This window comes from Canis lupus, chromosome 10 (assembly GCF_048164855.1).
Source record: "Canis lupus baileyi chromosome 10, mCanLup2.hap1, whole genome shotgun sequence".
Lineage (NCBI taxonomy): Eukaryota > Metazoa > Chordata > Mammalia > Carnivora > Canidae > Canis > Canis lupus.
Genome location: NC_132847.1, coordinates 72507575 through 72535193, shown reverse-complemented (window position 1 = coordinate 72535193; position 27619 = coordinate 72507575). Strand labels below are relative to the sequence as shown.

Below are 27619 nucleotides of genomic sequence, written 5' to 3'. Positions count from 1 at the left end.
TAGTTACTGATGGAAAGTGATCATCACGATAAACTAAATTAAGCAAGCATTTGCCTTCAAAGACCTACTCATTGGGATTGGGTAGGACCACCCATATCCTTAGTACATCTTCTGCTAGGTAAGTCCCAACCCCCCTTTTACCCAACACACACACATACATGCCCCAATGCAGTCTGATCAGAAAGATGATTTGGATATTTCACTGAATAATGAACTAATCTGGATATTGGGCCTAAGTCTTTTTCCCAGCATTCACCAAGGAAACCAATATCAAAGAGGGCCCCAGCAGAAGTAGGTGGGTTGCTCAAGCTGGGAAGGGTCTGAAAAGAGGCTGTTCACAAAGTTGGGGAAGGTCTAGAAAAGCAACAAGGGATATGCAGTAGACCAGCTGGTGTCAGTGGGTTAAGGTGAGGGGTGAGGGTACCAGAACCTGGAGAGAGAATTGCACGCAGAATACTGCCTGACAGGAGCTATGGCCTTCAGTCTAGAGACACAGGCAGGACAAAATCCGGGGGAATAAGTGACCCAACCTCACTCCACCGGTTCCCATCAGACCTTCTGCTGGTACCCCCTGTCCCTGCCATTGGCAGACCCAATGGGAGCCCAGACAAGAGAGTCATTGAGCCTGTCCACCAGAGTCAGCCTCCTGAGGCACAAAGGAAGGAAAAGATGGGCTGAGGGTTGACACAGGGGAATAAATGGAAGAGACCCAGCATCAAAGCACAACCTTTCCATTCTACCTTCAAAATATCCTCAAAATGTCCATGTCTCTCTATCTTCCCTGATACTCCCAGGCTCAGACTCTCCCAAAGAGTCTCCCTGCTTTCGGTACCTGCCCCCCCACCCCCATACACATGCCCAATCCAAACACTACCCACATTGGGCCATGCCTACCTCCTGCTGGAACCATTTGGAGCCCCTCAACCTCCCTCTCACCAGCCTCAGAATCAACATCCAAGCCATTTCACCAGGCACACAGTAACACTTCAGGATCTGGGGACTGTCCCCTCTGTGATCTCATTTCCCACCCTGTCCCTATTTACCATTCCCTCAAAATGCCAGATGCTTTCCTATCTCATTGTCTTCACGCATGTCATTCCTCTGCCTAAAATGTCCTCCTACTCACACAGGCTGCCGTGTCCCTGGCACACACCTCCCCATCCACCACAGCCTTGCAGAAGTGGCACTGCCTCTGAGCAACCTTTCCAGAACATGTCCTCCTTCCATCTACTGGAGGCATGACCCCCTTCTCACATTGTTTATTATGCTGTATTGTAAAAATCCATCTTGCCTTAGAGGGGTTCCAAACAAAACCAGTGCTTTGTGGTTAGGAAATGTAACATTTTTTTTAATTTTTAAAATTTATTTATGATAGTCACAGAGAGAGAGAGAGAGAGGCAGAGACACAGGCAGAGGGAGAAGCAGGCTTCATGCACTGGGAGCCCGATGTGGGATTCCATCCCGGGTCTCCAGGATCACGCCCTGGGCCAAAGGCAGGCACCAAACCGCTGTGCCACCCAGGGATCCCTGTAACAACATTTTTAAAAAAGGAAAGGTGTCTAATCTGAAGGTTTAAGAAATCCTATGATAAATGCAGTTGCTACATTGATTTCCTTAGTGGAAGCATTCCTAAGGATGGAATGAGCATCTCGAGTCTTTAGGACGCGGGATCTGCACACGGTCTCCCCAAGGGTATCTAATGATGTTAGGCTCAGGACCAACATTCCTGGAGACCCACTTCAGGTAGTTCCGCAGTAGTCCACTGAGGTTCATAGGCCACACAGGTGACACCAAACAGTAGAGAAAGGGAGGACGACACACATTTCTTGGGAAGGCCAGAGTGGAAGAGAGCCTGACTCTCTCTGATGAGCTAATGAGTCAGGCCAGCTGCTGCCGAGATCCACATTCTGTCTCCTTGACCCTGGAGAAGGCACATGGCCCTCATGGAAGGTGCAGGCTTAGAAACATGCCTATGTTTCCATTCCTCATAGAGTAGGCATGTTTGGATGCTCCACAGGAGGATCAAATCCTGGTTGAGTAGAGCTATAGGATCACCTAGAACCGGGAGGGAAGGAAAAGGGAGTTAGCAAGGAGAGAAAGTAGTGAAAAAGAAGAAAACCTTCATAACCACCTAGCCTTGTGGGACCTTTAGCTCAGAATAGCCCAGACATCCATGGCACCGGCTGTGGTGCTGGATGCTCTCCTTCAAAACCCAACAGGGCCACCCCTATCCGGGTATGGGGACCTTGCTCTGCCTGTTTCCACATTTACAAACAAAGACGGTTGCCCATACCCCATCAGATCACTTTGAAAATCAAATGAGTTTTTGTGTGATGAGTTTGGCACAAAAAATATCGGCCATCATAGGGAGCCTTCATTAGGCTTTTAAAGACAATCTTGCCATTCAAAAGGAATTATGATTCACATTCTTTGCAAACTCCATTTTCCCTTCTTTGGACTTTGCATTCAGTAAGTACTCAGTACGTACGTGATGATTGAGTCATTGGAATAGAACCAAAGAGGACTAAGAGATTCTTGTCATTGTGCACAACAGCTAAGATGTGGAAACAACGTTGTAGGGGTCTGTCAACAGTTGAATAGATAAGCAAAATGTGGTACATACGTACAATGGGATACTATCCAGCCTTAAAAAGGAAGAGGATTTTGACGTGCTACCACGCGGATGAACCCGGAGGATATATTAAGGGAAATAACCTGTCACAAGTCACAAACGCTATGCAGTTCCACTTGCATGAGGTATTTAGAGCACTCAGAAATCACAGAGATGGAAAGTAGAATGGTGATTGCCAAGGGCTGAGGGGAGAGGGGAAGGGGTTATTGTTTAATAGGTTTAGAGTTTCAGCTTTACAGGATGAAACAGTTCTGGAGGTGGATAGTGGTGATGGTAGCATAATGTGAGTGTACACAATGTCACTGAACTGCACACTTAAAAAAGATGAAGATAGCTAAATGTTTCTACATTTAAAAAAAAAAAAGGAAAAAAATGAGGAAATGGGAGAGAATGGTTTTAGGGGGAAGGCAGAAGCATGCATGGCCATCCCGGCCAGTCCTAGGAAGCCACGCCAGACACCTCAGAGGCATCTTAGGTAGAGAGTCCCTGGAGCAGAGTATGGCTCTGTAGTGCATCCTTCCCACCCTCCTCCCCTCCAGGGCCTCTTTTAGCCCTGGTGACATCCTCCTGTGTACAGTGAGACTGGGTTAGCCACACTGAAACGGAACAGCTTGAGAGAGTGTGTGACATTTGCACCCTGGGCTCGCACAGGTGTTGTAGGATGGCTGAGTCAGCTGTGAGGGTGTCCATCCCAGTGGCGTGAATACAGGTTCAGGAAATGGGAAGGGAATCTACATATCCCAGAAGGGCCTGGTCTTGGGGGAAGGAACTTGGTTGCCCATGATAGCCAAGAGACTATAGGTCAAAAGAGAAAGCCTCGCTTCCCTCATCCACAAGATGGGCTTTAGAGGAATGATTCAGTTCCTGGGGGGCGGGGGTGGCAATCTCTGGGAATATTTTTTGGTGGCTACAGTGGGCACGTGCTGCTGGTATCTAGAGGGTAGAGGTAGGGTTGTTGTCAAACGTTCTACAGTGCACAGTCCACCCCCTCCAGAAAGGAATTCCCCAGCTCCCAAAGTCAATAAAGAATCACCCAAACCCAAATTTCTATCGTGTCAAGGTTGGGAAGCCCTACTTAGACGAAGTCGTATTATCCCCATTGAACAGATGAGAAATGAGGCTCAGGAGGTAGGATTTCAAATTCATGGACCTTCCATTACAGCACAGCCTCCCAGAGCACCCAGCCTCAAGGGGCGAGGGCACAGTGCAGATGATGAAGCTACGGGGTGAAGCAAATACAAGGACGGGCCAGCCCGCGTGGACTTAGTCCCAGGGAGCCAGGAGGCAGGGCAGTGTCCTGAGCCCGGGGCAGGGAGGCCGGCTGGGCTGCTTGGTCCCTGTCCGGCCTGGCACTGGGGTGAGGAGGGGCACGGTGGCAGGTCGCCCTCTTGGGGGGAGGACACGGCAGCAGGTGATCCTTGGGGGGGGAGCACGGCAGCAGGTCACCTCCCAGGGGACACGGCAGCAGTAGGTCTCCCTCCGGGGGTGGGGGGCCACGGCGGCAGGCCACCCTCCTGGGGGCACAGTGGCAGGTCACCCTCCCAGGGGATACGGTGGCAGGTCACCCTCCCAGGGGGCACCACAGCAGCCTGCGCCTCCGAAAGGGAACCGGGCCCACCCCTCCCTCCCTCGCCGTGATGGATTTTGAACATTAAAAAAAAGTTTAGAGCCCCAGCCGGCCGGCATAAATCGCAGGGCTCGGTACAGCAGCAGCAGCAGACGCGACTTCTGGCCCCGTCGCCTTGGCAACGGGAGCACAGCTTGCACGCGCACAAAAGCGCTGCTCCCGCCGGCCTGCGCGGCCTGATGGAGAGCCAAGCGCTCGGAGAAAGGACGTGTTCTCCGGAACTCACTGGCCATTTGTCTTCATTGGGCACCGAGCGAGCCCCTTGCTCTTTCTCTCCTCTCCCCGTCCCCAGCCAACAGGTTGTTCTCCATCCTCTCCTCTGCGTGGAGGCTGTCTTCTTCTTTTTATTTTATTAAAAAAATTTTTTTTTATTGAAGTTCAATTTGCCAACATATAGCATAACACCCAGTGCTCATCCCATCGAGCACCCCCCTCAGTGCCCGTTACCCAGTCACCCCGCCCCCACCCACCTCCCCTTCCACCACCCCTAGTTCGTTTCCCAGAGTTAGGAGTCTCTCAGGTTCTGTCTCCCTCTCTGATATTTCCCACTCATTATATGGTCTCATTCATTTGGGGAATATAAAAAATAGTGAAAGGGAATAGAGGGGAAAGGAGAGAAAATGAATGTCTTCTTCTTTTTAACCTGTGCTCCCAAGAGCAGGCAGAGAAGATCCCAATTGGAGCCTGCAAAGACGCTAATGGGCCTGGCCTCCCCCCTCCCCCCAGAGCTTGGAGCTCACACCGTAGCTCCCACGTGTTGAGCACCAGTCCGTGGGGGCAGCATGCAAGGATTTCCTCCACGACCGTGGCCCACAGCTCTCTTGGATTGTCTTCCCACCTCCCTGACCCTGGCCTCCGAGTTATCCTCTGCATGCAGCTGGAGTGGATTCCTGAGGTGTCAAACCTGCTTTAGACCTTCCCATCCCTCCCCTTGCCTGCGGTCCAGGAGACAGAGCCCAGACCTCTCAGTGTGACCCACAACCGTGGGGGTCTGTCCCTGCTCCCCTCTCTCTCTCTCTCCAGCTACATCCTCAAGGTCCTTCCTCCAGTCTCCAGCCTGCTTGAGCGCTTTTAGTACCCCCCACGTTTCTTGTTCTTCCTGCCTAGAATGTGGGCTTCACTTGCCCCTTCATCTTGGTGCCTTGTACTCATCCAACAGAACTCAGCCTATGCCACCTCCTCCAGGAAGCCTTACCTGATCCTGCAACCCTTTCTCCATGCGTGTCCACAGCACCTGACGTCTCCCCTTGTCACGCTCAACTTCAGACAGTGCCGTTCAGTGAGCCCTAGTGTATTGTCCAGTCACTGTTTCCTCTCTCTGGGCATCGCTATCCTCTCCGCACATCACCTCCTGCTTTCACTGCTGACATTCATATGCTGAGGCTCCACATGGTAGCCAAGGGATCTTTTTCCCCCCAACACAATCACCTGGTTATGTCATTCCCCTGATTGGACTCATTTCGTGGGTCTCTCCCAACACAAGAAGCTCAGACTCCTTGCATGTTCCCTGCCTCTACCTACGGCCAACATCCTACCCTGCTCTGTGCCTGGCCACCTGCCTTGGTTCATTTCTGGGTGTCTTTTCTTTTTTTTAAGATTGTATTTCTTATTCATGAGAGACACAGAGAGAGAGACAGAGACACAGGCAGAGGGGGAAGCAAGTTCCCTGCAGAGAACCTGATGCGGAACTTGATCCCAGGGCCCTGGGATCACGGCCTGAGCTGAAGGCAGATGCTCAGCCACAGAGCCCCCCAGGTGCCTCTTTTTCTGGGTGTCTTTTATGCATGCTTGTCTTCAGGCCTTTTCTGAACCCAGAACATCTGCCCTCTCACCACCAGTTTCAAGGAGTATGGCTATTTCTACTCCTCCTTCAGACTTCAGTTTAAATGTTCTTCCAGAGGGTTAGGTCTTATTAGATAAGGGTAATTCAGTGGCTCTCAACCCCAAATAATGCATGTAACCTGGTGAATTTTTAAAAATCATGGAAGCATGCCACCACTGATGGTTGGAAGAGGAACAGGAGAGGCATGTCTGGGTGGCTGAGTCACTTAAGCATCCAACGCTTGGTTTCGGCTCATCATGACCTCCTGGTCATGGTTTGGAGCCTCACGTCAGGCTCTGTGCTCAGCATAGACTCTGCCTCAAGTTCTCCCTCCCTCTCCCTCCCACTCACTCACTTATTCTCAAATAAATAAAATCGTTAAAAAAAAAAAAGGAGGGACAGGATATTTGCATAATCTGAAAGTATCTCTCCAGAAGTAACCTTCTGATATGAGCCACTGAGATGGGCAGAGCATCACTTCTGGGGTATTTCTCCCCAGAACGCAAAACCTGAGTGTAATTCGGAAGAAACATGAAGCAGAGCCAGATTGAGGGAAATTCTACAAAGTAGCTGACCTATGTCTTTAAGAACATGTGGGTCACCAAAGACACAGCTGGCCAAGGAGCTGTCCACATTAAAAGAACCCCAAGAGGCTGACAACTGAGTCTAGTGCCTGAGCTTGGGTTTTTTATTCTCTTTTTTTTTTCAGCTTTACTGAGGTATGATTGACAAATAAAATTGTGATATATTTAAAGTGTACAACGTGATGAGTTGATACATGTTTACATTGTGAGAGGATGCCTACCACGCTGAGATTTTCTTTGGTTGTAAAGAATATTGGTGGAGGGTGCCTGGCTGATAGTCCGTGGAGCATGTGGCTCTTGATCTTGGGTTTGTGCGCTTGAGCCCCATGTGGGGTGTCGGAGATGACTTAAAAATAAAATCTTAAAGTCAGTGGGACACTTGAAGAAATCTGTACATTAGGTGATAGTACTGCATCACTGATAATCTCCTGATGTACATAATTATACTAGAAAAGTTGTAAAACACATATCTTTGGGTTTGGAAAATTCATACTGAGGTATTAAAGGTAAAGGAACATCATGTCTTTAACTTAATCTCGAATAGTTAAGAAGCAATAATGTGTGTCTGTGCCATGCGAACATATAGATCACACACATTCACACTTGCACACGCTCTGTATCCAGAGAGGGAGACAGAGTAAACAGGAAAAAACATGAGAAATTGGGATGTATGAGTCCTCAACTTTGTTCATTTTTTAGATTGTTTCAATTCTTCTAAGTTCCTTGTATTTTCTTATGAATTCTGGGATGAGCTTGTACATTTCTTGGGCAGCTCCGGTGGCTCAGCAGTTTAGCGCTGCCTTCAGCCCAGGGCGTGATCCTAGAGACCTGGGATCGAGTCCCATGTCAGGCTTTCTGCATGGAGCCTGCTTCTCCCTCTGCCTCTCTCTCTCTCTCTCTCTCTCTCTCTCTGTGTGTGTGTCTAATAAATAATTAAAATCTTAAAAAAAAATCAATTGGGATATAATAGGGACTCAAGGACTTTGCAGATCACTCTGGCGAGTGTTGCCATCTTAATGGTATCAGATGCCCTAATTCATGAACATGGGATGTCCTTCCATTTATTTAGACTTTCTGTATTTTCTTTCAGTGCTATCTTAGTTTTCGGTGCATAGGTCTTTACACCTCTTTTGTGAAATTTATTTCTAAGTATTTTATTCTTTCTGGTGCTGTGGAAAATGGAGTCATTTTCTTAATTTCATTTTTGATATTTTCATTGCTAGTGTATAGAAATACAGTTGGGTTTTGGACATTGACTTTGTAACCTGAAGCTGTATTGAGCTCATTTATTAATTCAAACTCTGTGTGTATGTGTGTGTGTGTGTGTGTGTGTATGTATGCCTTAGAATTTTCTATATGTAAAAACATGACATCTCCAAATACAATTTTATTTCTTCTCCAATCGGGATGACTTTTTTTTTCTGCCTAATTTCTCTGACTATAGCTTTCAGTGCAATGCTAAATAGATATGGCAAGAGTTATGCTTACCCTTAAAACCATTCTGTATGTCTGATACCATGCTAACATAAAAAGTTCAGAAAAGAAATAGTAAAGGCCCTACCTTTAGGAATTATAATTTGTGTGGTCTGGGGTGGCACTCAGGCAGCACCATCTTTAAATTTTTCCAGTTGATACTAATGTGCAGCTAGGATTGAGAAGGTCTGGATCAACATCTCTGAAAAGAGGCTTTTGTCCTCCCACCATAGCATGTGTCCTAGTTGACTAATTATTTAGGTTTCCAGTTAATCTGCAAATCCTGCATGAGCAGGGATGATTTACTTCTTGCTCACCATTATATCCACAGCAAGAGTACCTAGTACAGAATAGATTGAAAAAAAAAAAAAAAAGACAGTTTGTAACCCTCATAACTACCCCATGTGAAATGCAACACTGGCCCATTTGAAAGGGCTCAGAAAGGGGAAGCAGCTTGCTGAAGATGGCACCAGTTCGATCGTAGAGCAGAAGTGGGTTCAGATCTTTGCTCATACAGATCCAAAGCTGTTGCTTATTCTACTTCTAACACACCTCAGGCACACACCTGGGGGGAAACGTGACCCCCTCCAAGCTCACATAGTGGCCAAGTCAAGAATGTGGATAAGCACAAGAGCCTCTGGCTCTGAGCCCATTGCATGGCCCTCTCCACACCACCAGAATTGCCAGAAATACCTGAGTTTCAGTTTCCCCACTGTGAACGACTAACCAAACCAGGTAGCTACGAGGTGTAAATGATTGAGGATCAACCACAGAGTGCTGAGCACCTAGCTCAGGGCCTGGCACTCAGGACATCTCAAACAGGACACTCTGAACATCTTCCTTGAGGGAAAGAGAAAGAGAGAGAGAGAGAGAGAGAGAGAGAGAGAGAGAGAGAAAGAGAAAGAAATATCCCATAGGCAGCAGCTACCCTGGAGGACCCAAAGAAGCTTCTCAACATTCCTGTTGGCCAACCACCTGGACTCTATAACTTGAGCCCTAACCAAGAGCTTGAAAAATTCAAACTGGAAACTGGAGATATAGACATTAGCCCCAAACCCCTCTAGGCCTCCCTTCCTTCCTGTGAGCAGATATTGGGCCCTAGCAGCACCTGGAACCCACAGAAAGAGCAGGAGATTGGCTTGGTTAGAATGACTTAATGGCCTACTCTCTAGCCAAAACAATTCCTAGCAGAAAGGGCATGGGTTTTGGCATCAAGCAGATTTGGATCCAGTTCCGACTCTACACTAATGCAACCTCTCTGTGGCTTTGGGCAGCTCGGTTAACCTTTCTGTGCCTCCGTTTCCTTCATCAGTGAAATGTGATAATTATACGTTCTTCTCAGCTGTGAAAAGTCAATGAACCACTGCACTGATGCCAAACAACCGACAGTTAATAAGTGTTATTTGCCTTGGTGAGTGGAGGAGTTAAAGCCACAAACTGCCCTTCCAATAGAAGATATCTGTGGAGGGCCTCCTGGGCCAGAGATAGAGATGTGAGAGGCAGATGACTCCATGCCTTCCCTTTAGAGTAGAGATGCTGAGGGGCAGAGATGACATGAGGCTGGCCCACCGTCACACGGTAGAACAGTGGGACAGACCACCTGGGTCCCTGCCAGGGGCCCATCACATTTTATTCGGCTGCATCTCCAAGGCCTGGATCAGCAGAGAGGTCTTTTTTTCCGGAGTCACCAGTGGCAGAGCAGGAACCGGGCCCTTCATCCGAGGTTGTAATCAAAAGAAGCCTTGAGCCTTGGGGAGGCGGCTCCAAAGGCTGTTACTTCGCAGGCTGAGGCAGAGGCTTGAGGCCAATATCAGCGGCCCTGGGCTCCTGACAGCAGGTGTGGATGATGAATGGGCAGCTTAACGTGATGGAGCAAATTGATCATTGCATCAGCGACCACAACTTATTCATTTCTGCAAAGAGGGCAATTCATTACCCTGCATGTCACACTGCCCATGTCATCGCCAGAGATAAAAGCCCGAGGCCTTACAGCCTGTGCCTCTCATCACATCTCACCTCTTCTTAATGGGAGGGCAAGGATGCTGAAATAGAGCGCCGGATGCTCAAGGCTGCTCCAGGGTCCTTCTTCGCCTGCCCAGAACCCAGGGGCCATTTCTCTTCCAGCAGCAAATGAAGAACAAACCACAGGAGCTTTTGTAGCAGTTGACAATAGCAAATAAGTTGCTTCTTTCAGGCTGGCCTTGTACTTGCTGGAGCACGGTGTTGAGAAGGATTCTGAGGCTGCATGTGGGCCCAATAAAAGTGAAAGCTGGAATTGATTGGTGATGTGGGCAGTGGGTCTAGAATAAGGAGGCAGACATATACCATGTGTAATTCCCCCTCCAGTGATGGTTGGACTATTTTCATACAACTCTCAAGTACTCTCAGATGCTCCACAGCATTAAGAATAAACTAGAAGGCAGTGAACAATCGAGTGTGCGTTATAGACAGTTAATGAACACTTACATTTTCTTCTCTCGGGCAGTGCAGCAGCTCTAACCCACTGTAGCACAACCCCCAGGTTTGTCCAAATAAATTCCTGGGTGAGTTGCAAGAAATGTTACACTAACAGTAGTCAAATCACTCAAGTTATTCTGGCTTATAATATTTGAAACTGCAGGGTCTCAACCTAGATTTTAGATAATTTGCAAGAAACAATACTATACTAGTAACAGTCAAATTACTCAAGCTTGAAAATACCTTCTCTCTTCAAGGGATTTTTTAAAGAATGTAGAGCGTTCAAAATTGTAAGTGAAATCTCAGTCTTCGCTTGAATTCTGAAATGCTTTCTGGAGTGGAAGAGAGAAAAATGGGATCGTAGATGACGATGAAACCTTGCACATGCAGTTCCCCACTGCCAATCTGCAGTACGTCCCTGACCTTCTGCCACTAAGTCAGCAACTGGGCTTCATCCGTGTCCACCCCTTTCCAAGTGATCCCCAGGATACGGCCCTTCCTGCGTCAGGCAGGTTCTCCTGCCTGGGTCCTGGATCCCATGCCCTCAGGTTTACTGAAGGACCTTGTCCTATTGATTAAATCCTCTCTCTGCTTTATCTTCGCAATAGGAATCAGTCTACTTCAGTCATCGTAAAAGCCAGTCCTAAACAACTTAACCATAAGTGGGAAATAGAGATTCTCATGAGTGGAGATGATTGTGGCAGAGATGGGCTCACATATGGCAGTATCCAGAGAGACAGTTTCTCTCTCCCTCCATCTCTCCCTTTCTTATCCCGGCTCCTGTCTCTGTGCCGACCACATTATACCCATGTCCTCCGTAAGGTATGGGATGCAGGCACCAGGAACTCTGGAGACATATGCTTACATCTAGAACATAAAGGAAACAGAATGTCTTTTCTTTGGTGTGTTGTGTAAAATCCCGGAATCTTTGGGAAGAATTTGTCTGGCCCAGGCAGGTGCATATGTCCTTCTGTGGGACAGGTAAAGGGGATTGGGTGATCTGATTGGTCTGGCAAATGCTTGCTACCAGAATGGCAAGGTGCTCACATATTGGCCCTCCGCCCCCCACCATAGCCACGTGGAATAAGAAGCAATTCTGGAAAATTCTCAGGTTACTGAAAAACAGCCTCCTATAAATAGCCTTGTGGTTTGTAACCAAGGAGAATTTTGCCTCCTCTCTCTACCTCCCCCCCAGCCCGGGGGACATTTGGCAATGCCTGGAAGTGATTTTGGTGATTACAACTGGCAGGTGCTACTGGCATCCAGTAGGTAGAGGCCAGGGACACGGCTAAGCTTTCTACAATACACAGGACAGTCCCTCCAACAGAGAACTGAATAGCCCAAAGTATTAGCATGGAGACTGAGCAATCCTGGGCCCCCCCCCCCCGTCTTAGCACTGTTTCCTTCATTCCTGATTGTCTTGCATATCCTTTTATAGACCTCCCTGAGAGACTATCCAAACTCTCAACTGATGCTGAAATAACAACCATCACCAAAAAAAGAAATGCCAATTATTGAGCATTTACCATATGCCAGGCAATGGGCTAAGTATGTTTCATGCAGCTGCCATGTCTAATCCTCACAAAGGCATGATAAGATAGGTACTATTATTGTTCGTAAAGTCACACATCCTTCTTGGAGGACAAGCCAAGAATCACATGCAAATCGAATTCCGAAGTCTGTGTCTTTAACCACTAAGCAGTAAAGGCTCCGTAACTTCAGGAATCTACAGATACTAAAAAGCCGTGAGGGTGAGGGTAGGCTTCATCCTTCCTCCTCCTCACCTTGCCTGCTTGGACTCCAACATGTCCCAGAATAGGATGTGCCTGACTCTTGCCCCCAGGCCCTCACACCTGCATGGACTCTGGTACCGTCTGAGCTCACTGTCTTCTCGTCTCAGCCTCCCCAGGAGAATAGTGATCTCAGCATTCTATGAAGCAGGGGTCTATGAGGGGCAGAGGGGAGGGAGCGGGGAAGGGAATCAATATTTCTCTAGTGTATTTGCAAACAGTGATAATAAATATGTTAGAAGTCAAGTACGATTTTTAAATATATTATCAGTTTTTAATCACAAGCAGCAATGATTCCAGCACTGGGACTGCCGTATAAATAGATACGACATAGTCCATAGCCTTTTGGATGGCCACCAAGTACAGGAGCATATTGGTGTTTGGCAGACCCAGTTGACCTTGGATCTCTCTTTTTCATAGAGTATTTATTAACAGTTTATTGGAATCTATAGTAGAAGTGCTATCATCTAATTAAGGTTGTTATAATATAAAAATAAATCAAAATATCCCCCCCTTTCTATCTTTGACATAAACACACACATACACACACGATACGTAAAACTCCATCTACTGAAGGTGAAGGGCCTGGCAACAGCAACTACCTTCCCCTCTCACACACAGTACACACGATAGCACGAGCATTCCTAGGGTCCTGATCTTAGTTTCTTTTTTTTTTTTTATTTTAATTTTTATTTATTTACTTATGATAGTCACAGAGAGAGAGAGAGAGGCAGAGACACAGGCAGAGGGAGAAGCAGGCTCCATGCACCGGGAGCCCGACGTGGGATTCGATCCCGGGTCTCCAGGATCGCGCCCTGGGCCAAAGGCAGGTGCCAAACCGCTGCGCCACCCAGGGATCCCCCTGATCTTAGTTTCTAAATACAACTCCACTAAAAGGAATCTGGGCTCTTTGCAGAAATGGGTGGGACAAGGAAAACAAAACATCTTGTGTCAGGAGGCAAGTCAGAGAGTTGGGGACATGTCAAAGGATACAAGAGCCAGCTTCAAGAGGCTTCAACTGGTCTAATCTTGTACAATTTAAGCATCAAAATTAATATATATATATATATATATATATATATATATGATAACATATCACATAGGAAATAGTCGGTAATATAGGAAACCACCATTCAATTCTAATATACATTAAGAAACGAATACTTGAATGTTTGATGAGGAAAGAGATATTGCCATAGTTTCAAAGTACATCTCCACAAAAGACGTAATAATTACAGAGGGGAAAAGACTTACTTAAGTAGAGAACGCTGGCAGACCATACTTTAATGGAATGTATGAAGTGAATATCACCCTAAGTGAGACAAATCAAAGTCATGTGCCACCTGATAGGATGCCCTGACAAAGGAACGTGACTTCTTTGATATTCTTATCCAGAGATGTATCACCTGATCAGGAAAAGGCATCAGACAAACCCAAACTGAAAGGGGACTGTAATCAAACGCTTCAAGATTATAAAGGACAAGAGAAAAATGAGGACACACTCTGGATTGAAGACTAGAAGACGTGACACATAAAGACGACACATGATTCTGACCTGGATTCTTTTCCTGAAAGGATATTTTTTTTTTGGGACATTTAGCAAAATTTGAGCGGAGCTTGAGATTTCTATAGTGCTGATGTTTCTGTGTTAAATTCCTGGTTTTGATGATCATGTCATGGTTATACATGAGACTGTTTTCCTTTTGTAGAAAATATGACCAAAGTGTTTGGGGTCGTGGAGAACCTGGCCAGCAACTTCCTCTCTAACGGTTTATAGGAAATGATTCTTTCATCTGACAGGAATGTAAAAATATTGCCTGCACCAGAATTAATTAATTAATTTATTAATTTATTTATTTTTTGCAAATGAGTCTGTTTTTCTGTGGGCCAAATGTGGATATCTTCAAGAGTCACAACAAGATGTAGCCTATCTCCCTCTACTCCCTTCTTTTTTTTTTTTTTAAAGATTTATTTATTTATTAATTTACTTGACAGAGCGTGTGCATGTTTGCAAGAGAGAAAGAAAGAGAGCGAGAGAGAGCGCACACAGCAGGGGGAGCAGCAGAGGGAGAAGGGGAGGGAGTAGCAGGCTCCCCCGCTGAGCAGCGAGCCTGACCCAGGGCTTGATCCCAGGACCCTGAGATCATGACCTGAGCCAGATCATGACCTGAGCCAGAGGTGGGAGGCAGATGCTTAACTGACTGAGCCACCCAGGCGCACGCCCTCCCCCTACTCCCTTCTTTCAGCAGAGTCTAGAGATATGAGATCTACAGAGGCAGAGAAGAGAGGGAGTCATTGAAATGGAAAATCAAAGTTGTTTACACGTTAATTACTCAGTGAGATCTGCTATGTGGTCCCTTTGGGAAGCGAGAAGTATCTTCCCAGAAGAAATAACAACCTCATCAACTTAACTCAGATGTCTCTATGAGACTTCCACATTCATTATCCCATTTGTTCCTCAAACAGCCCATAGAGGCAGAACGCTCAGAGAATATGGATCCCATTTCACACAGTAAGAAACTAACTCCCCCAGAAGTTAAGTGACTTCCCAATACCACACATCTGGCAGATAATGGTACCAGTGAATCAGACTCAAAACTGTCTGATTCCAAAGACCCTTTAGAGTTCCTCAGCTGCCTTCCAAGATGCACATCCGATAGCCTCCCTCAAAGAAATAGCATTGATTGGTCTACACCTACTGTAGAGGCGTCATTGCTCTCTTTTGCCCATATCCTGTTATTAGCTCAAAACAAGTTGGAGAACTCTGTCCGACTGTTTCTCATCCTGAAATTTAAAGGCAGTCTCATTTTTGTAAAATGCATGCCTAGCAGCTGATCACTGACGCTAGTTGAATGCTGAAGTCCCAATTCCAGGAATGGAGGGGGCGGGGTGTGGGGTGGGGAAAAAACTTCGCAGACAAAAGCGTTGCATTAATCCTCTGGTCCACTTAGGTCCTGGATCACTCAGGGCTCCTGTGTACCCCACCCTCTTCCCACCTCACACCCTTCCTGTCTCAAGAGCTTGGGATAAGATCCCTTTCCCTCTCTTAAAGGCTCAATTCCCTGGTCTCACTGACCAGCACTCTGGGTGTGGATAGGTTTGATCGCCCCACACCCACATCGCCTTCCTCTCCTTCCTTCCCTGCTTCTGTTTTATTGCCTACATCCTTCGTTCCAGTGCTAACAGTCGAAGATCATTATTAGATTCCAAGAAAGTTGTGTGGCTGAGGAATTTATTAATTTTGCCCTTTGGCTACAGAAAACCAATAATCGTTACCAGGGAATTTTAAAAGAGAGTGGAAGGAGGAGAGAGGGGTTTAAGTTGGGAGTGGGGCAAATAAACAGACACTGTCTAGTTCCGAGATGCTTTGAGTGTCCACAGATTCTCCCCTAGGATATCTTCCTGTTTTCTCACACAGGGTTCCGCATGAATTGTCAAGCAGCCTCAGGGACGGTAAGAAAACACTTGATAGCAGAGAGATCACTGAGGGCTGGAGTGCTCATAAAAGGCTTTGTGCAGGAGGAGGGTGGATGGGCCAGTTGCAGGGAGACAACGACCCACGTTGAAGACAGGAAGGGCCTGTGTGTGTGTGTGTGTGTGTGTGTGTGTGTGTGTGCTGCTCGCGACTGTGATTCCATCACTAAGAATAATATTGGACGAAGTATAATAGAAACCTCAACAGTTTGTGTTCAATGGAAGGAAAGTGGAAAGAAAGAAGGAAAAATGGAAGGAAAGTGGAAAGAAAGAAGGAAAAATGGAAGGAAAGGAGGAAGAAGAGGAGGAGACATGAATGCCAGACTGAGTGGTAAAAGGCAATGGAAGCATGAAGAAAAGACGGCTTCTGAACCTCAGTGTGGTTGTGTCTTCACTTTGACTACCCTGCTCTTGCCAGCCCTACCCCCACCTGTATCACCTTCAGGAAAAAGGTTAAGCTTTTCTCTGAGAAATGCTGGAAATGCTGGCTGCCTACTTGCCATGCAGCCCCCCTTTCTTTGCTCCCAAAACCTATGACTCAGGGAGAGGTGAGCCCCATCCCTTTCTAGGAGCTAAGTCATGATTTGACCAAACCAACATGGCGAATTCTCCTTGGCGGCCACGGGTCAGGGCTGGTAGGCGAACCTCCGCTTTGGCCCGCGAGACATAAGCGGGAGGGTCTTCTGGAAAAGATACCCTTGTTTTTAAGAAGGAGACACCGTATGCCATGGTTGCTTTCTGATTTTGGACTTTGCTGTATCTGGCCAGGAAGCCTGAAAATGTTTTGCTTTTTGAGACCATGAAGCGAGTCATCCTGAGAGATTAGTCAACAGCGAGCATGCCAGAGTGAAGAGATGGAAACCCAGGATGCCTGATAACACAGCTGAGCTGCTGAATTGAACAACTCTGAAATCTTCCCTATCTCTGGACTCTGTGATATAAGCAACAATACAGGGGTTTATGGTTTAAACCAATTTCAGTCATGCTTTTCTGCTTCTTGGAGGCAAAGTCATGCTAAGCAATACAGCACCTCAGCCTGTCGCGGCACGCTTCCTCAACCACGTGTCAAGCCTCATCCAACAAGCCTGCCCAGCCCCCCATCGAGTCCCACCTCACCAGGGTGTGCAGATCCCCTGAACACACCCCACTGTATACATTCATATCTTCCTCCCACTTTTCACTCAGTCTCCCCTTCTAAGTGTCATAGGCGGATTATACCTCCTTTCCCAGCACTAACCGGGGTGTCACCGCAGAGAACCTTTCTACCGTCCGTCTGTGTGTCTGTAGTGTGAAGCTAAAGTGTGTGTGAGCTCAGGAGATGGGAAGCCTGGGTTTGAATTCCAGCTTTGCCACCAACTAGTGTTGTGACCTGGAACATTTTGCTTAACCCTTTCCAGCTTTAGTTCCTTCCTTTGTAAAAATGGAAATAATAATAGGACCTCCTCTATAGGGTAGTTGTAAAAAAAAATGAGATGTGCCCTCGTGCATAAAAGTGTAGAGCGCAGTGCCTGGCACGTAGTAGGCACCGCCGTGGTTCTATTTGTTTTCATATGTGTTTTCATGATGGATGCGCAATCTACAGACCCCATGAGGGCAGAACTTATTTTCGTTTCTTTCTCACCGATCACAGAGCCCTGTATTGCCAAAGTGAATGCTTACAGCAAAACATACACAGTGTTGTGGGATGGAATGACGTGGAATGAAGTGGGATGGGAAGTGGGATGCTAGAATGAGATGCATCCTGCAACCACGTGGGAGGCCAGTCCCACTGAGGACACTGGGCAGAGCTAAGCCTTACTGCTTGTAGCGTTTCAAATGTCAGGCCAAAGGTATGGATTTTATCTTGAAGAAATTAAGGAAGTATTGATGAATTTGATCTGCAGAACAAACAAGGAAATCTAGAAGAGGAATCCACCCTTTGGTTTTCAGTGTGTGCCGGGACGTACTTTGCATGCCACGGTACTCGCTCATCTAAAGTGTGCATTTCAGTGAGCCTTGGTAAGTTTACAGCATTGCATAACCGCCACCAAAATCCAATTTTAGAAGATTTGAATCTGGCTTCCTTAGCCGGGTGGGTTGAACTCTAGATGCTCTTATGTGAGCAGGCCACTTAGGGTCCCAGACTCATAGAAGAGGCCAGAAATGAGGAGGGAGTATCCATCTCCCCTCCCAGCCTTAGCCCTGGAAAGTGTGGACTGTGGCCTCTGCATCCCTCTTCTTGCAGGTGTGTCATGAGCTCAGTTTCCTTCAGCTTTCCTCCTTCCCCCTGAGCTCCAGCATTTATACATAATTCATTCCATGGCTTTTTCCCACTCACCCTTCTACCCAGTCTTCAAGATCCTTGATGTTTAGAATCATGGCTAACTGACTTTTTCTCCCCAGTTCATTCCTAGTGGCAGCAGGACCTGGCCCATAGTAGGTGGAGATGTAGGTGGGTTGAGCAACCCAAGCACATCATTAGCTATAATTCTGGCTTTGATTCCACTGTGGAGAAGGGCTGGCATCCCTGTAGTGCATACCCATCCAGGAGAGGGTCTTGAAACGGTACAGCAGACAGGAGAGCTACGAATATAAAGACGGTAAATTATTACTGCCCATTTGGCAATTTCAGGTCAGGTGCACCAACCCCCCTGTCTTTCACGATTCTTGCCTCTGAGTGAAGGTCACTTGGCTATTTCCTGAGCCTCTTTGCTTTGTGTTGTACAAAACTTGGACTCTCATTGTTTCAATATTCTTCACTCTTCAAGGCACCTAGAAGTGATTTCTAAATGAAACACCACTTGTCTCCAGCTAGCTTCTTCAGTATAGAAAGGTGACCGGCACAGGGAAGCCCCCATGAGCTGTCCCTGACAGGCAGAGTGTGTGTGTGCACGCACGCCTCTGAGCAGTAAATCAGCTTGTGCAAGAAAGGCAGGGTGTTTGTTGCAGGCACATATTCCTAAAATAAAAATGAAGATGAGATAAGCAGTTTGAAGCTAGAGGCGACACCGGGCTGGGAGCCTGAACCCAGATGACCAGAGGGCCATCTAGGTCTGGTACCCAAGAAGTCCAAGGCAAAGGGCCAAGTCATGAAAACTGGCAGAGAGGATGGGAAGCCACAGACTCCAACAGGAAGGTGGAAGACCAGGAGTCAGAGAAGAGGGACAGATCAGACAGGAGGCCCAGCATGAGAGATCAGAGGGATGACTTCAGGGGAGTTCAAGGTGAGCTGAGAGGGCGGATAGCTGTGACTGGGGAAGGGTCAAGGCTTAGAGTGAACTTGCTGGCACTGAGAGCTTAGGGCCAAAGTGGCACACTCAAATGGATAAGGAGGGGACCTTTGGGCCGCAGGACCACCTTGGTCTGTGTGTGCATGAGTGTGTACATGAGTGCATGTGTGTGTGCGTGCGTGTGTGCGTGTGTGTGTGTGTGAAAGAGAGATGTTCTCCTCCTTAAATCTCTATAGACTTTGAGAGATTGAAGGGACTTTTTTGGCTTATTGAGTTAGATTTTTTTTTTTAAATAAAGAATCAGAAAGATGCCACAATTTCCACAAGGACCTAGAGTCTTTTAATAGCAAAGCTAGGATTGGAATCCAGGTATTTAGACTACTGGGCCAGTGTTCCTTCTATTCTTCTGTTCTTGCTGAACATCTTGGTCTGTGTTGGTAGTACAGATCCAGGAGTCCTGACTTAGATGCCTGGCTCCACTGTCATTTGGTGTGCGTAGAGACTATTCTAATGAAAAGGCAATTGACATCCAAATAATGTCTTCAGTTTGTTAATAGGATTGTTTCGGTGCTAATTTCTTAGTTTTGGTAAATATACTATGGCACATGATGATTAATTATATGTCTCAACTTGACTGGGTGATGGAGTGCCTAGATATTTGGTTAAACATTATTCTAGGTGTTTCTCTGAGTGTATTTTTGGATGAGATTAGCATTTAAATCGATAGACTGAATAAAGCAGATTGCCTTCCCTCGTATGGGTGAGCCTCATCCAATCTGTTGAAGGACTGAATAGAACAAAAGGCTGACCCTTCCCCAACTAAGGGAGAATTTTCCTGCTTGACAGCCCTTGGGCTGAGAAATCAGCTTTTCCTGGTTCTAACACAGCCTGCCAACCTTGGAATTCAAAATGGGCCATTGGCTCTGCAAATTTTGGACTTGCCAGCCTCTCTAATCAAGTGAGCCAATTCTTTATAATACATTTCTCTATGTAGAATTTATAATTCTACTGGTCCTGTTTTTCCAGAGAACCCTAACTGATACACAGGGTTATATAAGATGTTAGCATTAGGATAGCTAGGTCAAGGGTATACAAAGTTTTTCTGTACTGACTTTGCAACTCTTCTCTAAATCTAAAAATGTTTTACAATAAAAAGTTCCCCCCCCAAAAAAAAGGCCAGAATCTCAGTATCCCAGATTATGATAATTTTCCCATAAAGGGACATCAAAGTCCTAAGAGGGCAAAGGGGTCAAATTTGATGCTAAGCGATGCTCTATAACCAGGACTTCCAGATCCCCAACCAGTAGCCCGAGTTTTCTTCTATATGCTGTCATTTTTCATCTGAATCACTGGAAGACTCAATGCTGTTTTTTCTTGTTCCTTCCCTTCCTCATGGCATCTTGGATCTAAAGCTTTAGGAGAGCAGGGATGGTGTTTTCTTTTTCTATCTCCAGCCCTCCACACTGGGCACACATACAGTGGGCTTCCACTAAACAGTTTTGTTTAACTTAGTCAATTTGAAAAGAATGACATGGATGGTTTCATATCTGCCTGTATGTCTAAAATAGACTTTATTTGTTAACTAAGAGTCAAATATATGATGAGCTTTGCTGGGTATGAGAGATGAGTGAGGGGTAACAAAGAAAAGCATGCAATCCTGGGGAGGGCCAGGTGAGTTGAAAAAATACTACTGAAACCAGGATATATATTGGGCACTTACTATGTGCAAGTTACTCTACAGAATTTTCTATACGCTAGCCTCTGTCATCCTTCGGTGGGGCATTGATGTTAATACTGCCACTGTCTTCATTATGCCAGACAAGGAAATCACGACTGTATGAGGTTAAGTCGCTGGCCCAAGGACTTGATGCTAGTTAATGGCAAACTGGGATTTGAACTCATGATTGGCCTGCCAGCAAAGCCTGATCTTTTTACCTGAACTGTGCTACACAGTCATTTGGAGTTAGAGCTCTTTTTTCACATATCTGTTTTAATACAGTGGGTACCCTAAGAAGAAGGGCCTCAATTGTATTTATCTTAGTTCTTGCAAATCTTTACAGCTGGGCAACACAGTAAAGAAAGGAAACGCTTGTTGAGTTGAATTAAGAGAAATAAAGCTTTGGGAAACAATGAGAGACAGAGATTGGAATCCCTTCCTGTGAATAGTTTTCTCCTTTTTTATTATTATTATTATTATTATTTTTAAAGATTTTATTTATTTATTCATGATAGTCACACAGAGGGAGACAGAGAGGCAGAGACACAGGCAGAGGGAGAAGCAGGCTCCATGCACCGGGAGCCCGACGTGGGATTCGATCCCGGGTCTCCAGGATCATGCCCCGGGCCAAAGGCAGGCGCCAAACCGCTGCGCCACCCAGGGATCCCTATTATTATTATTTTTTAAAGCAAGAAGTATCTCAGGGAGATGATCAATTCTCCTCTGAAATGATCCCCCTGTGTACTTATAATAATGAATCACTATCAGTCTGGGGAAAACCATATTGTGATAATATATTGAGTCCCAGCTTATGTGCTAGGGTCTAGGCCAATGTGCTGTCCTCAAATGGTACCAAGAGCTGGCCATAGTCTCCAGGGCCCTTTCATATTTCAGCTGAATGGGGAGCAATGGAGAGAAGGCCTGAACGCAAACTTAATGTAGGCGCTACTCAGGGACCATGGGGCTCGCTGAGGACCTCTCGGCCTGAAAAACTACAGTCACCCAGCTCTAGGGCATTGCCACCAATCTACCCTGAGAAAGAAATATTGGTCCTCCTTGTGGACAAAAGGAGTTATATTGGTAAGGCTTCTGATCAACAATAGGCTGTTAGTAGTTGAGTTTTGGGGGGAGTCAAAAGTGACATGCAATTTTCAACACCACCATGGGTGGGCACCCCTAACCCCTGTGTTGTTCAAGGGTCAACTCTATTTGAAAAGTGACAAGGAGAAGAGCCCATCGTCAAGAAGCATGAGTTCTGTTCCTGCTGGCCTAATTACGTGATGTGGGAGATTGTCACCTAGCCTCAGGCTCTCAGCCTTTTTATTGGTAAATTGTAGATTGTAATATCATCCTTGTCTACATCATAAGCAGTGCTCTGTGGGACTGGAATGAGATAATATGTATAAAAAGGATGGCAAATGTACAAAGTGATGTTCAAGTGTATTAATAGCAGAGTGGAGTGTGAATTGAAATAGTATAGCAAAACGAGCACAGGTGTTGAGCACCAGTTCCTTTCTATGATTCCATTGCCTGCTTGAACAAAGGAAAGGTACCTACTTAAATCTCTCTGAACTTCAGGATCCTTCCTCATCTGTAAAAAATGATTTCAATGCTTGTCTTGTAAGTTGCAGAGAAAATTACAGATGATGAGTGAAAGAGTTTGGTACAGGGTATGGCCTCCAAAGCTGATATGTATTTCATGAGATTCTCTTTGCTGTATCTTTCCCCCATTAGACTATGAGCTTTCTGAGGGGGTTAAAAAATATATATATATATATATAAATAAAATGGGGATAAGAATAGTACTTACCTCAACGTGGTAAGCATGAATATATATCTTTGCAGCTGAGTCTAGCACATTGCTTGACAATCCAGTAAAAAACTAACAACTATTTATAAAATGAGTTCTGTATAATACCAAGATCAACTAGGAATCAAAGAAAAAAACAATATTTTTTTTAAGATTTCTATTCCATTTGCATCTTTATCTTGTCCTAAACCTCCATCATATTTCTTCTTTTTTACCTATCCTCTAAAACATCAGGTAGCTGTTGGGGCACCTGGGTGGTTCATTCATTTAAGCATCTGACTCTTAGTCCACCTTGGGTCATGATCTGGGGGCATGAGATTGAGCCCCGTGTCAGGCTCCATGCTAAGTAGGGAGTCTGCTTGAGATTCTCTCCCCTCCCTCTGTGCCTCACTCCCCCTTCTCTAAAATAAAGTAAATAAATAAAATATTTTACCAAAAAAAAAAAAAAAAGTAAGGCAGTTGTTAATCCTGGGGAAAGTTCATTTATTTATTCATTCAACCAGTAAATATTTATGAAAGGCCCGCCCACCCGCTGTGTCAGACTCTGAGATACATGGTACAAGACTATACACAGTCCGTGACCAGTAGGAGATGATAAATAGTGCCGGCAAATAAGGGATTCGAGGATGGACAGATTCGAACTATCCTGGCTGGCTTCTCAGAGAAATGTGAGGTCCCAGGTGAATTGTGAAGGACAAGGGGGGACAGGGGAAATAATATTTAGCACATGCAGGGAAAGGCAAGTTGTTTTGGATAACTGGAGTGAAGACCGAGGATGGGAGTGAGGGAGGATGGGGAGAAGGCAGTGAGGAGGGAGTGGTTGGTGCAGGGACCAATTATGGAGAGCCTGGGAGATTATATTCAGCGGTCCTGTCTTTTCTCCTGAGGGCAATTGGAAGCCACAGAAGGATTTTAAGGAGGAGAAATCATTACTGGATCTCCATTCTGGAACCATTACTCTGGCTCAGTGTGAGAGATGGATAGGCAGGAAAAGCAAGGTCACTATGTTAGAATTGGCTGAGCCCAATGTTCTCCTGTGAGATACTCGGCCTGTGTTTATCAAATTAAACCAAGTTAGAAATGTGACACACACAATCCAAACAACGATGGGTTGTTCACACCTTCTCTTATATTCAGGGTCCCCAAAATCATACAAATATGTTCTCTCATCCTTCGATGTGTCCACCCCTAAGGAGATAGGCAGGCGTCTGCCTCCCACTTTTGCTGATTTTTCTTCTTCCAAAGACATAAACAAGGTCCCAGGCGTTGGGCAGAGCTGTGCTAAATGAGAGCAAGGTAGAGATGTATGTGGGTTCATTTGTTATCTGAAACCATCAGACTCACCCTTCAAATTAGACAGGGAGAAAAGATTGATACCAAAGTGCTCATGGGCTGTCAGAAAATGCAACCTTTATAGCTTGAAAATTCCTGGAAGAGCGAAATGCCTTTCGGAGGATGTCAGTTATGTGCCCGGTGAGGTGTCGGGTATGTTCCCAGCCTCAACAGTCTAATTAGAAGGCCTAAGAGCCGGGACATTGGGGTCAGAGGGTCTGAAATCAAGTGCAAGCACTGGTATGCGCGGAGTGACCTTGGGCAAGTCACCTAACCCACCCCACACAGTTGGTGTATGTAAATAAAATGAGGCTGTGCCTATAAAGTGCTTGGAAAAAATAAAATTAAAAAAAAATAAAGTGCTTGGCACTTCATTAGGACCCGATGGATGTGGTTGTGGTGGTGGTTAGAAGTGGTGGTTTTTCTTGCAGTGGCTGTGGCATTGGTGATGGTAACGGCCCCACAGCATGGTGATGAAGCTAAAATATATTAAGATCAAATCCCAAGTCTGCCAGTCACTAACTGTAGGACCTTGGGCAAGTTACCCAGTATCTCATTCAATTTCCCATCTGTATAATGGGGATAAGCATAGTACTTACCTCAAAAGGTTGATATGAAGATTGAATTTAGTGAGCCACAACTATAAAATGTGAGGATGGTGCCTGCAACGGGGTAAGCATGAATAAGTGACAAATAGACGTATAAGCTGATTCCCCCTCAAAACAACCAGGTGGGGTATGTGTAAGCCCCACAGAGGAAAAGCGGCTTCCTTATCTCACAGGCAAAAGACTGAAACAGAGAGAGAACGTGAATTTTCCCTGTCACACAGCCAGTTAAGAATAGAAATGGAATTTGAATTCTGTTTTGCCAAATACAATATTGGTGCTTTAGACTGTGGGCCTAGAAGCCTTACTTTATCCCACTTGTGACCCCAAGAGGAACATGCTTCTAGAATAATGGAAATCTCCTTAAAAGCTCACATTTATGGAGTGACTTTGTGTGCTAAGTCTACACTTTCCATCACTCGATTCTCGCAGGAATCTTTTTTTTTTTTTAAGATTTTATCTATTTATTCATGAGAGACACAGAGACAGAGAGAGGCAGAGACACAGGCAGAGGAAGAAGGAGAAGCAGGCTCCATGCAGGGAGCCTGACGCGGGACTCGATCCCAGGTCTCCAGGATCACACCCTGGGCTGAAGGTGGCACTAAACCGCTGAACCACCCGGGCTGCCCCACAGCAATCTTTTTTAGCTTAAAGATATTATTCCCATGTTAACGATGAAGACAAATGAGGGTCAGAGACTTTCTATCACCTGCCCAAGATCACACAACTCTTGTCAAATAGCAGGCATAGGATTCAAATGCAGGCAGGAATGGAAAGCTTTAAGACCCATGCACTTGAGCACCTGTCACTTTTAGTCTTAATTCCCCCAAAAGGGGATTGAACAATGAGAGGCGCTTCTGGGAATATGCTCCAGTCCATTTTGTTTTATTTAACATGCGAGACGTAGAAGTATATATTCAGCCGGCATAGACGTGCAGATTGCTAAGGGAATCACCTTCCCTTACTCACAGCAAGATCCTAGCAGCGTAGTATCCTGTCCCCCACCCCTAACCTTTTCACGGATGAGCAAAATAAAAGCTCAGAGAATGTAAGTAAGTTCCCCAAGTCTGCACAGGTAAAACGGTAAGAGCCGGAATGTGCGTGCATAACCACCTGACTCTAGAAAATTGAACCTATTTCTCCAAAAGCCACCGTATATGGGAGTGCATATAAATGTCAACAGAAAATAATGGAACAGCCATCATTTGTCTGCACCATGCCTCAGCCTGCAGAGCTAAATGAGTTCAAAAGCCATTTTTTTTTACAAGGCCATCACTTAGGTGTTTACCAGCCTGACTAACTTCATTACGCTCCGCCGCTTACTTGGGGGTATTGCCTTCCTCATAAGGTTGTCTTAATGGCGCACTCAGCTCTGTTAATTGCAGAGTGTTTTGTGTGCATTAGCTGCAGCTGGCACTGCTCTTGATGGGTACTCCAGGGCCCTTTATGGGGTTTGGAAGAAAACTTGCAGAACGTCGGCACCTCTGCGGCTGTTGACAAAAGAAACGGGGCTACTTTGATCCAAGGCATCAAGCCACCTCTTCGGAGCAGTAGCGACTCGTTTATGGGAGCAGGGCTAATATTTAGCAGGTACACAGTAGGACACTGTGGTGGCTGCTAAAATATTGAAGTGCAGTTGGACCGGTTCTTAAAGAGGTGCTTTTTGAGACCCCCTCGGAGCTCTGACCAGTTCAGCTTCTCTGCGAGGACTCCCCAGTTGTCCCTTTGATCCAGAAAATGAAGGCCTAGCACCTGACACAACAGAGGCCTCCTGGACCCACCATATATGGATCAGCTGATTGGCGGTGCCCTCCGTGGAGCCACCGTTAAAATCTTTGACTTCTACCTCCCCGCTCAGACCTCATACAGCTAGAAGACGGAGCAGGCCGGAGCAGTCGGACCGCCCATACCATCTCTCCTCAGTATTGTTTTTTTTGCCTCATCTAGAATTTTGTACAGATCCACGTGGATTCCAACATAATTGGTACATTCCACCTCTTACGTTCAAATGGTGGTGGTTTAGTCCATGCTGAATTTTCCCGAGCCTTTTCTTTCCCCCCTTACTAAAATTCAGGAGTGATCTTGGTGAATAAGTAATGACTTCAAAAAGGCTGCCATCTCCTGATCTTAGGTTCTGTTTCCATTCGGTTCTTCTCCCACCTTGTGAAATGAATGCTCTGTGCTCCTGTTTCTAATCTAAACTTGTCTTGGCCCACCTGTCTCAGAGGCGTGAGCTAGGCGGACTCGCCTGACTTCTCTGCGGGGAGGGACAGCCTCCCACTGACCTTCACTCTGGCTCCTGTCCTGTCTGCTTGAAGGGGGCCCGAGGGGAGCCAGGGAAGCAGGAACAAAACCACCCTGAGGTCTCAGAGAGAGCCAGTCTTACTCATCCCTGCAGCGTTGAGCTGGGGAGGAGAGGAGGGCGGGTAATGAGAAGGAACTAGAATAGAAGCTCGGAGTAAACGGAAGCAATTTGTTTTCAAGGAGGTGGAATTAGTTTCTTATCTCCGAATGCCCATAACAGTTTCCTCCCTCCACCCTTTATTAGTGCAGGTAACTCTTAGGATTCAGTCAGTCTGCACGAACGGAAACCCAGAACACAACCTGCTTCTCCATGAGGCGGATGTGCGTGTGTGTCTCTCGGGTGAAAGTTCAGAGGTGGGAATCCAGGGGTGGCACGGCAGCTCTTTGCTGCAGGAGTGCGTGCAGATGCAGACTCCTGCCAGCTTCTTGCCCTGCCCTCCCTGAGGTCCAGCTCTCGCTGCATCCATGCGCCCTGTAGGAGGATGGAAGCCGGGGCAAGAGCAGCAGAACCTAAAACCAGCCATCCCCCAAGGCGCGACCCTGGGGCTGCTGTAATTTACCTCGAAGCCACAAAGTCCTCTTGTGGCCACACCCAGTTTCGAGGAAGGTTGGGGACTGTGGTAAGAAGTCCAGGGAGCTGGAAATATCAAACTACAATGTCTCTTCCTGTAGAAGGAGAGAGCTGCCGTTGGGATCCACCCTCAGTCTGTTTGTTCTCACATCGCATCACGTACCTGGCTGTGTGTCTCCACCATTAGACTGAACCCTAAGAAGGCGGGGGCT

The 27619-nt window shown here is 46.3% G+C and overlaps 1 protein-coding gene across 6 annotated transcripts in view; it reads left to right on the top strand.

Annotated features, from left to right (window-relative positions):
- The window catches only part of ASTN2 (astrotactin 2), an 851085-nt gene that overhangs the window by 415518 nt on the left and 407948 nt on the right, over positions 1–27619 (top strand). The window contains exon 1 of one of the 6 annotated variants that reach the window (XM_072842538.1): positions 17705–17857. The exons of 4 other annotated variants lie outside the window; for them this stretch is intronic. The gene's annotated coding sequence lies outside the window, so the exon portion shown is untranslated. Of the gene's footprint in view, positions 1–17704; positions 17858–19043; positions 19063–27619 lie in introns of those variants that run through there. One more of the 6 variants, XM_072842539.1, reaches the window with a different exon arrangement.